This window comes from Electrona antarctica (genome assembly GCF_951216825.1).
Source record: "Electrona antarctica genome assembly, contig: scaffold_25, whole genome shotgun sequence".
Classification (NCBI taxonomy): Eukaryota; Metazoa; Chordata; class Actinopteri; order Myctophiformes; family Myctophidae; genus Electrona; species Electrona antarctica.
This window is the reverse complement of record NW_027637034.1, coordinates 1263703-1277739: the sequence shown is the minus strand read 5'-3', so window position 1 is coordinate 1277739 and position 14037 is coordinate 1263703. Positions and strand designations below refer to the sequence as shown.

The 14037-nt window shown below is 44.0% G+C and overlaps 1 long non-coding RNA gene across 1 annotated transcript; it reads left to right on the top strand.

The window, feature by feature from the left end:
• The first annotated feature begins 4558 nt into the window (after window positions 1–4558).
• LOC306919289 lies at window positions 4559–5913 on the top strand. Its single transcript, XR_013789498.1, has 3 exons — window positions 4559–4712; window positions 4794–4914; window positions 4997–5913. It is a non-coding gene; the product is annotated as an uncharacterized lncRNA (long non-coding RNA).
• Window positions 5914–14037: the final 8124 nt, after the last annotated feature.

Sequence of the window (14037 nt, the reverse complement as noted above, 5' to 3'; positions counted from 1 at the left end):
ATCATACGTAAGCTAAGAACCTAACAGTGGAATATGTATATAATGAAACTGTGTATACACTATGTGTAATGTCTACATAACTTGAGCCTTTGCATAGGCCTGTAAGGTCGTCGAGGCTAGGGCAAGTGCTAATGCAAGTGCTACGGACTACGATGGAGTCTGAAGTGGTGGCTACGGCGGAAGATTGGGAGTGAGTCAGGAGTACTGATTGCAATGGGAAGTGCATTCCATAGTTTGTTTTTTATTTTTATATATTTTTGGGGCTTTTCTGCCTCTATTGATAGATTTACTGTAGGTAGACAGAAAACGGGGAGAGAGATGGGCAGAAAAGACACACAGTAAAGTTTGTCGGGATCGGGACTCGAACCCACGACATATTGTCATGCTGGATTACCAGCCACGGTGCCTGGACCGCTAAGCCAGCCCAGGCCCATTCCATAGTTTTGGAGCCAGAGAGGAGAAGAGTTTGGGACGTGTGGAGCGCTGTCCCGGCGTTTTTAGTGAATGTACTTCCAGCTTCCCTGCGTTGGCTGATCTGAGCACGCGGGAGGGTTTGTAGGGTCATAACAAGAATACAAGAACGTAAGCCCCCGAAAAACATGCTCACTCCGGGTGTGGTAGGCTACTTAAAGGAACACAATCAGGTGTGAAATCATGAGTCATAATTTGCAAGCAGTGGTTTTTGAAACATCAAAGTCGTGCAAGGTAACACGCATCGCAAAATTCCAGCCGCTAGACCGCAAACATGTCAATCACGCAAAGGCTATACTAGTGCAGCACCATATCATTCAAAATGAGGCGTTTAAGTGTAAATGACAAATATGCTACAATTGATAATATGCCGTCTCGTTCTTACAACTTTGTTGCATTACCTCAAACGACAGTCATGACCGAACTGAAGAAGTTCTGACGACAGTGTCGCTCTGCCGAAAGAAAGTCCACAGCGTGTCTCATCACAACGCACTGTGAGCTTGCTTGTAGGTCAGATACTTTCAGCGAGCAACGCCGCCATAAGGCAAAATATAAATGTAAAGTGTAAAGCCAAATATATCCTTTGCACCGAAAATAGCCGCTCTACAAGCTAATCTGGTTATCCTATTTGAATACTTTAAGGGCCTTTGCTCCTAGACCAAAAGGGTCGTAACACATTGTATTTTTTTTTTAGACTTTCTGCACGTCCCTGTGTGTAAAGAGGAAGTTCCACCTGAAGAGGAGAAGAGCTCCAGTCTGGTCCAGGAGGAACCACAAGCTCCAGAGATAAAAGATGAACAAGTGGAGCTACTTCAAAGACCAGAAGAGGCTGGTGGATCAGCGTTGACATTACTAACAGTGAAAAGTGAAGATGATGATGAAAACAGAGACACAGAGCCTCTAGCCGGCACCTCAACTGTACACATGAAAGCACAAGCTGATGTAGAGGACTGTGGAACATCACAACCAACTAGTGACAACCAGCTACTCTCTTCACACTGTTCTGAATCTGATACTGAAGACAGTGATGATTGGGAGGAGACTAGGGGAGATCAGTCAGCTTTAAACACACTGATATCACAAAACACACAAAATGTGGGAGGACAGCACAAGCTGTCCCAGGATCTGAACTCATCGAAACAAACTGACTCCAAGAGGAGTCACACAGGGAAGAAAAGTTTTAATTGTACAGAGTGTGGCAAAATGTTTAATCTAAAGCGGAATTTAAAAACACACATGAAGATTCATACAGGCGAAAGGCCATTTCCTTGTACAGTATGTGGTAAAGGCTGTCGTGACTCTGGCGTTCTAAAAACACACATGCGGATTCATACAGGCGAAAAGCCCTACTCTTGTACAGTTTGTGGTACAGGCTTTACTCAGGCGTGTAACCTAAAATCACACATGATGACTCATACGGGTGAAAAGCCCTTCTCTTGTACAGTTTGTGGTACAGCCTTTACTCATCATCATCATCTAAAAACACACATGATAACTCATACAGGCGAAAGGCCATTCTCTTGTACAGTTTGTGGTACAGGCTTTACTCAGGCAGGTAATCTAAAAACACACATGATGACTCATACAGGCAAAAAGCCCTTCTCCTGTACAGTATGTGGTACAGGCTTTTCTCAGGCGGGTACCTTAAAAACACACATGATGACTCATACAGGCGAAAGGCCAATCTCTTGTACAGTTTGTGGTAAAGGCTTTACTCAGGCGTGTAACCTAAAATCACACATGATGACTCATACAGGCGAAAGGCCATTTTCTTGTACAGTATGTGGTAAAGGCTGTGTTAACACAAGTCATCTAAAAAGACACATGAAGACTCATACAGGCAAAAAGCCTTTAGTTTAAGTCATAATGATCAGTCAGTCTAATCCAGGATGACAATGATGCAAAAGCAGAGGAATTACATGTATGATCTGACAATATCAACACGACTGAATAAAATACACATTAATAGTTCCTTGTGATGGAGTTTAATTTGTATCTTGTGTATGGATCTTATTTTCTATTCAACATGATGGGATTTTATTTTTATTTTAGCTTGCATTATTCTTTCCAGCTCATAGGTTACTGGTAGTACAATATGAGCATCAGTGTGTGTCCACATTTGTCAGTATTTAACAAGTCTTATGCATTCACATTCATGCAATAATTATGTTCATTGCTATGCAGTAAATGATGGTGCAGTAAAGTGCTCACAAGCTGCTGGGTTTGTGTAGATCAGGGTGTTGCTACATCTTACATAATGTACCTTCAGACAATAACAGCCACATACTGTACATGTATGCATTGCAGTTAAACAATTCTATTTGTATTTTACTATCAAAGTTATTTAATTTCAATGCTCTTTTGTCAGGTGTGTGCTGTTAACAAAAAGTATAACTTAGCCTTTTTCAGCCTTATTTCACATACCAAACCAGACGTGAGCTAAAGTAAATAAATAGCCTTTTTTATTGATCCCTTCAGAATGACACAACAAGGAACAATAAATCCTGACAAATTATACTGCCCAGGTTAATGAAAAACCCTTTGGGCGCCCGCTGGCCTAGTGGTCCAGGCCCATGCCACATATAGGCTCTGGCCTAGTGGTCCAGGCCCATGCCACATATAGGCTCTGGCCTAGTGGTCCAGGCCCATGCCACATATAGGCTCTGGCCTGACAGCGCGTTGAGTGTTCGAGTCCCGCTCATGACTACCTTTGCTGCATGTCTCTCCCCTTCTCTCTCTCCCTCTTTCCTGTCTACCGTAAATCCTCCAATAAAGTCCTCCTTTCTATTAATTACCGGGCCCCTATTAATCTATTAGGTAATACATTCCGGCCTCCTTTTATGAGCCGGGTTTTTTTTTTTTTTTTTAAGTGCCGTATCTGTTACCTTCGCTGCTCTGGCTGGCTGTGCCTGTCACGCCAGCGTCCACTGTCCAGATGCCGGTGGTTAACTTCGGGAGGGAACGCCAATAAGCACTGTTCATGGCCACCGACAATAAAACTACCGGTAATGAGCGCAGCAGTCTAACTGCGGAGGAGGGAGGAAAATTACACAAAACCAAAGCAAGTGAAATCTATCCCACAGCCTACTACGGCTACTACAATGAGTGAGTAATGAGTTTGTGACACGATGTGCTGCGCGCCCGCAGATCTGCCCTTCATGCAACGAACGTTGGTTCTATAAACAGCAGATCGCAGAGCGATCTCTCTCTAACGCGCGTTGGAGAGAGAGACGCTCTCTCTAACACATCTCTCTCTCTCTCTCCCGTTGAAGCCTTGGATTTTTACAGTCTATCAGTGGTGGGCCGTCAGGGCCAGCAAGGCCTTCTCTGCTGGCCCACTTGCCTGATGCAGAAATTTATATTTTATAATACGTTTTTATTTTTAACAAATATTATATATATAATATTATATTTATTTCGCTGCCACTGCACTGTTTCTCACTCAGACAGGCTGGATGCTCTGCTTCCATTCTGTGCAGGTACAACAGCCCTTGTTTTTTTTTAACCAATGAGATTATTTCATTGTGTTGTCTCCGGGTAAAATTCTCTACCGGGAGGCCTGCAGAAACTCCAGTGAATCCCCTTGCCGTTGAAATGAATGGGAGCAATATAGAGATTGACAGGTTCCTTAGCCAATCAGATTTCGAGTTTGCCCTGCTGGGCGTTTTCTTTCATGTACCAGCGCCAGCTAGCTGGCCTTTGGTGACGTTAACGTCTTGCTTGGATCCCATCACTGGGGGAAATATTGTCAAATGAGAAAAGAGAACTGGGTTTTCAAACTTTCTGCGCAAGTTCCCATATGTGGGTTGATTGAGGAGCTAAATAGATTTAACTCACAAACAAACGCGGAAAACGGCTGAAGGAGGAGAATAAACAGATTTAGTGGTGGATTTACAGCATTTTTCGAGAATGAAGGACTTCAAGAAAAGCTTGCAGGGTCGACCATTGGTATGATGCAGGTGTAGCAGGATGGGCGTTGCTCCCACTCTGCCCATAGCCCATCCTCCTCTCACTAATCAGTGGGCTGATTGCCTGCACTATTTAAGCAGCTCACTGTCTGCCTGTGTTAGGTGTCGCCTCAGTTTGGTGTGGGTCTCACAAACAGAGCTGGCCTGTTGGGCTTCAGCTATGCCACACTTGTCCACGGTGTGCGTGTCATGTTCTGTCCTTACTGACCAGGTTCCTTGGACAATGCTGGCCCGTTTGGGTTTCAGCTTTGTGTCCACTATGCTTCAGCACAGGTATGTGTCCCTTTGTTTAGCGAGTGGCTCCAGTGAATATCATGCTATGGTCACAACTTATGGTTGTTTCCTCTTGTTTAGTCCCTGTGTGCAACTGTACGTCTCTCCACGAGAGTACTTCTCTACCCCCCTGCGAGTCGTGACTGGACCGCTCAAAGTGTGTCCATGGGCACTAACCGTGCATTTTGCACTGGAATGAGTGGTAGGTTACTGTCTGTTTTCTGGTTCTTGTACCTGGTTAATTATTATTAAATGGTAGGCTAACACAGCTCCTTGTATTCCAGACTAGGAAGAGGAACCATGTTGCTGTCTTGCCTTTGCTTGGATATGACCTTTTACTGACCAACAGCCTCTACTTTGGGTTTTTCAGACTAATATTATCAAACCAAACTTATGTTGCCTTGTTGCGTGAAACCCCTGGTCACATATAGCCTGATCCAAAGAACTGTATTTATTTTACTATATTATATTTGGACTTAACTAATTCAGTGTATTCTCTTTGTCTAGTTTGGGGCTGAGGCCCCAGCTCGGGACCAGCCGACGCCCGCTCAAGTGGTGGCGGTATCCCCTTTTCCTTTTGTGTGCCAATTTGATTATTTTACTGTGTGCTGTGGCTTGGGGGTACCACTGCCCTGGACGGGTTAGCTGGTAACCCTCAGTACTGATCCTTTTAGAGTACAATTAGTGTTGAACCCCTGTATTTTAAACTATCGATGACTGTTATCTCTGAAATGTTATGATGACACATTCTTAACTTTTGTATAGGCCTATAAGTGAATAAAGCTTTGTACTTTTGTAAACCCGTTTCTGCCTTATTTAAAATGTACAACGAACTGTGTGAGGAGTTATATCATGTATGTATGTATTCAGGTGGTTAATTAGATTTATAACTATTTCCTAGGGCGCAATTCCCTAGGTGGCGTAGTCGCATTTATACCGCCATGCTACATTTGGCGTGGGTCGGCAGGACGTACTAATTAAAGGCAGAGACGTGGTTATTTTTTTTTCTTTCTAATGACATTACTGTGTATGTGGTTGGGTGTTTGTGGTTCAACCTGAGTTGTATCTTTTCCAGAAGCAGAGGCAAGGCAGCAGCATATGTCAGTGAGTAGGACCCCCCCCCCCCCATGCAGGCCAAGTGAGTTGTTCTTGTTCACCTCCAAAGGAGCTGAGCAACCATGTTTTTAAGGTGTGTGTTGGCCTGTTCACTCAGCAAGGAGCTGGACAGAGGATTGTTGCCCACCTTCAGGTGCCGAGCAACTTTTAGATTATTTTAATTGTATCCACATATAACAGATGCTAACATTTTCATCTAATTCGTCAAGGATGTCTTTGAATAGCACTTAGGCTGATCCTAGGCTCTCCCGTCAAGGGACCGGGTGGTGGAAAGAGGTTTGATCGGGGTTGTTGTTGCTAGTCCTAAGGGAAGTTTGGAGGTGCATGGCAGCCTTAAATGGGCCACCTCCCTGCAACTTCTCCTTTCTTCTAGGCCTCTTGGGCGGTGAGGGATTGAGGTTAGGGTGCACATGGACAATGGTCTGTGTCGGTACCTGGAGGACATACCCCTGCTGCCCAAGTACCCGGGGGCCACCCTTCACGGGTGTAGAATATGGAGGTATCTGTGGATGCATGTTGTGTGACTGAGGGAATTGTGAGGTTCAGGTTCAGGTTCAGGTTCAGGTTTATTTGTCATATGTATAAATACAAGTATAAATACAATGAAAATCATTTTGCTCAGAGCATTCTCAATCTTATAACACAGGACATAGACAAACATCTATAGTGCAAAGAAAAATACAAAAACACAGACAAAGTGCAAGTGGGTGACAAAACAGTGCAATACAGTTAAAGGTCAGCTGTTCAGCAGCCTGACTGCCTGGGGGAAGAAACTGTTGCTGAGACGGGTGGTGCGAGATTTGATGCTCTGGTAGCGTTTTTTGGAAGGGAGTTGTTTGAACAGGGTATTTGCGGGATGGCTGGTGTCTTTGATGATGTTGTGGGCTTTTTTCATACAACGAGTGTTGTAGATGTTGTGGAGACTGGGTAGTTCTGTGTTACCGATGATTTTAGCTGCTGTTTTAACGGTCCTCTGCAACCTGTTGCGGTCCTGAGCGGTCGTGTTACCGTACCACACTGTGATACAGCCAGTTAAGACACTTTCAATTATACAGCGATAAAAGTTCACTAGTCCTTTTGTACTTAGGCCAAACTTTTTAAGGCGCCTCAGAAAGTACAGTCGCTGCTGCGCCTTCTTGAGGATGTACTCGGTGTTGAGTGACCATGTGAATGTGTCTGTGATGTGTATGCCCAGGAATTTAAAGTTATCAACTATGTCGACAGATGACCCTTTGATGGAAATGGGGGTGTGGATACCTTTGGACTTCCTGAAGTCTACAATGATTTCTTTGGTCTTATTGGTGTTAAGTGAGAGGTTGTTGTTATCGCACCATAGAGTTAGATCTTCTATCTCCCTCCTATAGGCCCTCTCATCACCGTTGGTTATTAAACCGATCACTGTGGTATCATCCGCAAATTTAATTACGCTGTTATTCCCACATCTGGCGACACAATCAAACGTAAACAAACTGTACAACAGAGGACTGAGGCAGCAGCCTTGGGGCGCACCGGTTCTGGTGAGAACTGTGGATGAGCATCTCTCTCCTATGCGTACACACTGGGGCCTGCCTGTCAGAAAATCAAATAGCCAATTACAGATGGAGCTGCCCACACCAAGGCCACTGAGTTTCAACACTAATTTAGATGGTACAATAGTGTTGAATGCGGAACTGTAATCTATGAACAGTAGTCTGACATAAGAGTTTTTCTTTTCAAGGTGTACCAGGGCAGTGTGTAAAGCAAGAGAGATCGCGTCGTCCACAGATCTATTTGAACAGTAAGCAAACTGTAATGGATCAATGTTAGCAGGGATGATGCTCTTGATATAAAAAATAACCAATTTCTCCAGGCATTTCATGAGAACAGAAGTCAAAGCAACAGGTCGATAATCGTTGAGACAGGTAACAGGTTTTTTCTTGGCAATGGGCACAATTATTGTTTTTTTAAAACATAATGGCACCACACACAATGACAGGGACAGGTTAAATATGTCTGTATAGACCCATGACAGCTGGTTATAGCATGTCTTAAGGACACGAGAGGCTATTCCATCTGGTCCTGCGGCTTTATGAGCATTAACTTTTTTAAATGCTTTACTCACAGTCCTCTGCGTCACCTGTAGGTCCACCACCTCAGGTGAGCTCTGCGCCGTTGTAACTGGGTCCGTGTTGTGAGCCTCGAAGCGGGCAAAAAAGTTATTCAGCTCGTCCGGTAAAGACGCGGAGGTGTCCGTGATTGTACCTGACTTGGGTTTATAGCCCGTAACTGCCTGCAGTCCGCTCCACATTCGCCGCGAGTCACAGCCGCTGTAGTTGTATTCCAGTTTGTCCCTGTACTGTCCCTTTGCAGCTTTGATAGCTTTTCTCAGATCGTACCTGGATCGTTTGTAGCGTTCCACGTCCCCGGATTTGAAGGCGATGGTGCGCTCCCTCAGTTTAATGCGTATATCGTTGTTAATCCATGGCTTCTGGTTGGGATAGGAGCGAACGGAACGTACCGGAATGCAGTTATCCACACAGAACTTGACGTAGCCGGTGACAGTATCAGCATATTCATCCAGACTCGTGGCAGAGTCCTTGAAAATGGTCCAATCTGTCGCGTCAAGGCAGCCCTGGAGTTTGGTAACGTGTTCTGTGGACCAGCACTGTACCGATCTCACTGTGGGCTGCTCACACTTCACTTTCTGCTTAAAGGCAGGGAGTAGAAGCACGGCCAGGTGGTCGGATTTCCCAAAGTGAGGGCGCGGTAGCGCTCTGTAAGCAGCCTTGATAGTGGAGTAACAATGATCGAGAGTCTTATTCCCTCTAGTTGGGCATTTGACATGTTGGTAATACTTTGGTAGCACAGTTTTCATATTACAGTGGTTAAAGTCCCCCGCCACAATTGATATGGCCTCCGGGTGCATGGTCTCCTGTTTGCTAATAACGCCATACAGCTCATCCAACGCCTCGGCTGCCTTGACTTCTGGCGGAATGTAAACAGCCGTTAGCAATACACAGGGGAACTCCCTGGGGAGATAGAATGGTCTGCACCTTAATGTGAGATGTTCTAGCACTGGCGAGCAGTACTGTGAGGTAATAACCACGTCGGTGCACCAAGTGTCATTTATGAGAAAACAGACACCACCTCCCTTTGACTTGCCCGTGACCGTCCTGGAACGGTCTGTGCGGAACACAGAAAACCCCTCCGGTTGTATCGCCCTGTCGGGTGTGTTTGGGCTCAACCACGACTCTGTGAAGCAGAACACACAGCAGTTCTTTATGTCCCGTTGTGAACGTAAGCGGCTGTGGAGGTCATCCAGCTTGTTCTCGTCGAGAGACTGAACGTTAGCGAGCAACAAACTGGGGATCGGGGGTCTGGTAGGTCGTCCTCGTAACCTCACTAGGACGCCTCCTCGCTTCCCCCGTCTGTGTTTGTTGCTGCTCCGTGGCGGAGTATCCGCGTTGTTGTTGTAAAGTTCTCTCGGTAAATACCGCGGCTTCCAATCGCTGGGAACATCAATTCTTATGTCCAGTAGTGTCTTGCGGTCATACACAACAGTGCACGACGTACTTTGTGTAAAGACAGAGACATATAACATGAAAACAAACAGTAAGACGAGAGCTGCTAAGGGTAGACTTGTCAGAGAAGTGTTTCCCACACTGATCACATCCATAAGGTTTTTCTCCAGTGTGAATTCTCTGGTGTGTTTTAAGGCTGTTCATTTGAGAGAAGCGTTGTCCACACTGATCACATCCATAGGGTTTCTCACCAGTATGAATTCTCTGGTGTGTTTTAAGGCTGTTCATTTGAGAGAAGCGTTGTCCACACTGATCACATCCATAGGGTTTCTCTCCAGTGTGAATTCTCTGGTGTGTTTTAAGGTGTCCCATTTGAGAGAAGCGTTGTCCACACTGATCACATCCATAGGGTTTCTCACCAGTATGAATTCTCTGGTGTGATTTAAGATTTCCCATTGTAGGGAACTGATGTCCACACTGATCACATCCATAGGGTTTCTCTCCAGTGTGAATTATCTGGTGTGTTTTAAGGCTGTCCATTCGAGAGAAATGTTGTCCACACTGATCACATCCATAGGGTTTCTCTCCAGTGTGAATTCTCTGGTGTGTTTTAAGGGTGTTCATTCGAGAGAAATGTTGTCTGGTGTGTTTCTCCGCTGGGAAGGTGATCATCTCGTTTTTATTTGTACTTTATTATCTACACAGCACGGCCAGGGCACGCAACACACTGATTATTATTGTATCAAGGGTCGCTCGTTATTTTTGAGAGAGGAGAGAGAGAGAGAGAGAGACTGTTGAACACACACACACACACACACACACACACACACACACACACACATCACATTTATCAACTTTTCGCTGTGCGCCTCACAAGGCTATTGGGTTTATTTGTGATTCGTCTTTGCACAATGCACGTACATTGTGTAAGTAAGCGCTGATCTACAGGCTGACAACGTGTCCCAATTAAACTGCTAAGCCGTTATGTTTCATGACGTTTTGGTTGCAACTTGGAATAGGCAAGTTATAGCCTATAAAAGTTTAAAGGGATAGGATGGACATTATAGCGATAATATCGTATTCTTGGGACTGTGTGTGTGTGTGTGTGTGTGTGTGTGTGTGAGATTACTGAACAGCGGACTGACGGAATTTCGTCCTCTCTCCGTCTTTCTGTGAGTCCCCCGATGCACTTAGCCTACAGTAGCATGAAGCATCCATATACATATAGGCTGGCTATATAACCTATAGGCCTATCAAACATGTTTGAAAATTATCAGAGTGATCATCAACTCGGGACGGTTGGATCTTTGAACACTCACAGATCAGGGGGATCATCACCACTGCTGCAGCCTGCTCCACGTTTTTTTTGTGTGGATTTCGGATCTGCAAAATGCACGAAATAACGCGCTCTATGTGCAAACTCCTCGGCACGCCTTGGATATGAGCGCCTTGGAGTTGGAGCGCCTTGGAAATGAGCATGCTCAGAAAGACCAGAATGAATTTACATCCGAAGCAGTGTATACATGAGTCCAACTTTCGGCCAATCGCATTCAACATCGGAATAATCCGGCCAGTGACATCGGAATGGTTTTTAAATCGCATCGAGCATTTTCATTCGGATTTACGTTTTTGTAGGTGTTTACATGACAACGTTTAATAGGATTTAACTTCTATTCGGAATTAAGAGGGGTTGAAAGACCTCATGTAAACGTACCCAATGTCAGAGTCAAAGCATATCATGTAGAACACATGATTAACATATTGGTATAGCAAATTCCAACAAGGCATTTCAATGTGCTTTGCACAAATCAGGAAACAGCTATATAATCACACCCTGAAGTGGGGGCGCTAATATATTAAAGTCTAACTAATTTTGATTAGGTGATGTAATGGTGACAAACGGTGCCAACACAAACATTAAATGTCATTAACAATAAAGAGACAATAACGTAATGAGGGACAATATGACGTAATGAGGGACAATATGACGTACATTTCCCCTTGTCAATGGCGTTTTTAAAACCAACATTGAACTAAAAACAAACATTAAACCAGTATAAAACTCAATCCAATGCATTGAGAAACATAACTGTAATTGTGATTTAAAATAAATAAGAGTGAAGGCATAGCCTACCTGCTGTTTTCTGGGAGTTCTTCCACATGTGGTGCATAAAAACTGCTGGTTTATAATAAACCTAACAAATCAGTAGTAGTTCATCAAAAGAATATTTATTTTCTACCAAACACTCTCCATTGGGACTCCTACTGGAGACTGATGTTATCAAACTATATGGTATGGATATTATGTCACTCATTCTTGAGATGAGTTACAAAAGTGGAAAAATTTCCCACACATAAGAGCCTTATTTATGTTAAAAATAAATTAATTCATAAAAATAAAAGCACTTGCAAAGTTAAATGTAATACAGTTGTGTATTATTATGCCATTAATTTAATTATATATTTTTTCATATGCCATCTAAATTAGTTAAAAGCAGGCACTGTACCCAAAAAGGCCTGTATTTAGCCTGTCCCCAGCAAGTTGTCACAATTTCAAACTGCCAAAAAAGTGTCTAATACTGTCACAATCACATAAATATACATACTAAATGAAAGTAGATTGTCAACAACATAGCAAACAATATACACAGTTAATTTTAATTTATATTTTAAATTAAATATCTCATATCAAATGTGTGTCCCACGTCTCCGTCAACTCCGTCAGGTTTTTTGAAAGTCTTAAATTAATCAGAAAATATTGTCGACAGATTTAGCCTGAAGACTCCTTTTCTAAGTCCTGTTTATATTTGTTGCAACAGTGGAGCACCTGGTCTGACAAGCATTCAATTGTTTGATATTTTAAACAAACAATGTTGATATCAATGTGGTCACAGCTTTTACATGTCAACTCCGTCAGGACATTATTATGATCTTTGTTAAGAATTCCAAAATAATGTTTAGTATTTTAGTTTAGGGTTAGGTTTAGCTAACAACTGAAGAAAAACTAAATGGATAAATTGTACTACAGAGGGTTAAGATGAAAACAAATGCCATTTTGTCAACTCCGTCAGACGTCAACTCCATCAGGTTTTGTGTCTGACGGAGTTGACATGTATCTGACGGAGTTGACAAAAGTGTTCCCAAAACAATAAAATGATAGTTTTTGAATAATGGGAAGTATTCTAATTTGGCAGACAGTTAGAGCATGCCTTAAGGAACATTTTTGGCTATAGGGCCATCACAGATTTGTCTCGTGGTGACCATGGCAGCCATCTTCCAAAATGGCCACCACCTGATGTTATTTTACAATAACTCAAGTTCTACACCACCTAGGATCTTGATTCTGGTGACTAATATTACATTTTCAAGGATGAGGGATACAGTGGTACAATTTAGATTTTCCCTATGACCATGGCAGCCATTGTTTTTCAAAATGGCCACCAACCTGCTGTTATTTTACCAATGATTCAAGTTATAGACCACCTAGGATCTTGATTCTGGTGACTAATCAATGTAATCATACATTTTAAAAGATGAGGAATACAGTGGTACTATTTAGATTTGTCCTGTGACCATGGAAGCCATTGTTTTTCAAAATGGCCACCAACCTGCTGTTATTTTACCAATAACTCAAGTTTTAGACCACCAAGGATCTTGGATCTGGCGACTAATCATTACATTTTCAAGGATGAACTTTCTCTGGGAGGGGTCAGGGCTTATTTCAGGTGCAGGTTGAGTTGCTACTGACAGGACATTACAGTAGGTGGGCTTTATGGCCTTTGACTTGTCCCTTTCAGGCACAGACGCACAGTTTGACTTCACTGGCCACTGCAGGGAACTGTGGGGGAGAAACTTTGGTCTCTTGACACCCCGATTAGGTTCAGGGGTTTTTTGGTAGAGACTTGCCTTTCATGACATCGTTGCTGCAGCAGTTGATCTCCTTACTGCGAGCGGTGGCACACTCTGGGTCTCTTGGGCGTTGTATCTTGGTGGCCTCCTGCCAGTGTTTCTCCGTCCTCATGAGCTCTGTGTTCTGGGGCTCTTACATTGTCTTGGCTGGAGATTGCTTTCCTGCAGGGTCCAGCCCAGTCTTGTGCAGATGGCTGCTGGCCCAACCTCAATTGTTCGGTTGGTGTGATTAGGTGGGGTGGTCTTCCCCAATCAGGATGAGGGGTTTGACCCTTTCAAACCGTTGTAGCGGCAGTCTGGCCAAGTGTCTGTATTTAATTGTGAGGCTAGATACAGGATACGATTGCTCACCCAGCCCCAGGTGACTTGGGGTGAAGGCTCCTTTGATTTGGTAACATTGCTTTGGTTGACATGCTGGGGACACAGAGAACGACACTGATGCCTTCAGTGTCTGCACATCCTGCCTGATAGTTCTGAAGGCAGATCTTCAGGTTTTCCGTTGAGGCAGAGTCTTTCGCTCACTGTTCACCTCAAGCAGGACTTCAAGGTGTTTGCCTTTGCACAGGCTATATGGCTAGGACTCGTGCTTCAACCACTCCGAGAACTCCAACAGGGTGTTGGTTGCTCCTGGGCCGCAGAGCATTGTGCGGCGGAATTCAACTCTTATCTCTGGTGGCAGCTTGTTGAGGAGTCGTGCAACTTGTGAGCCGCATCTAAGTGCTGTGTCTCCCTCTGGGCCTAGGGTTGTTAGCATGACTACCAGCGACTGTACTTGAAGCGCAAACTTCTCAAAGGCCACG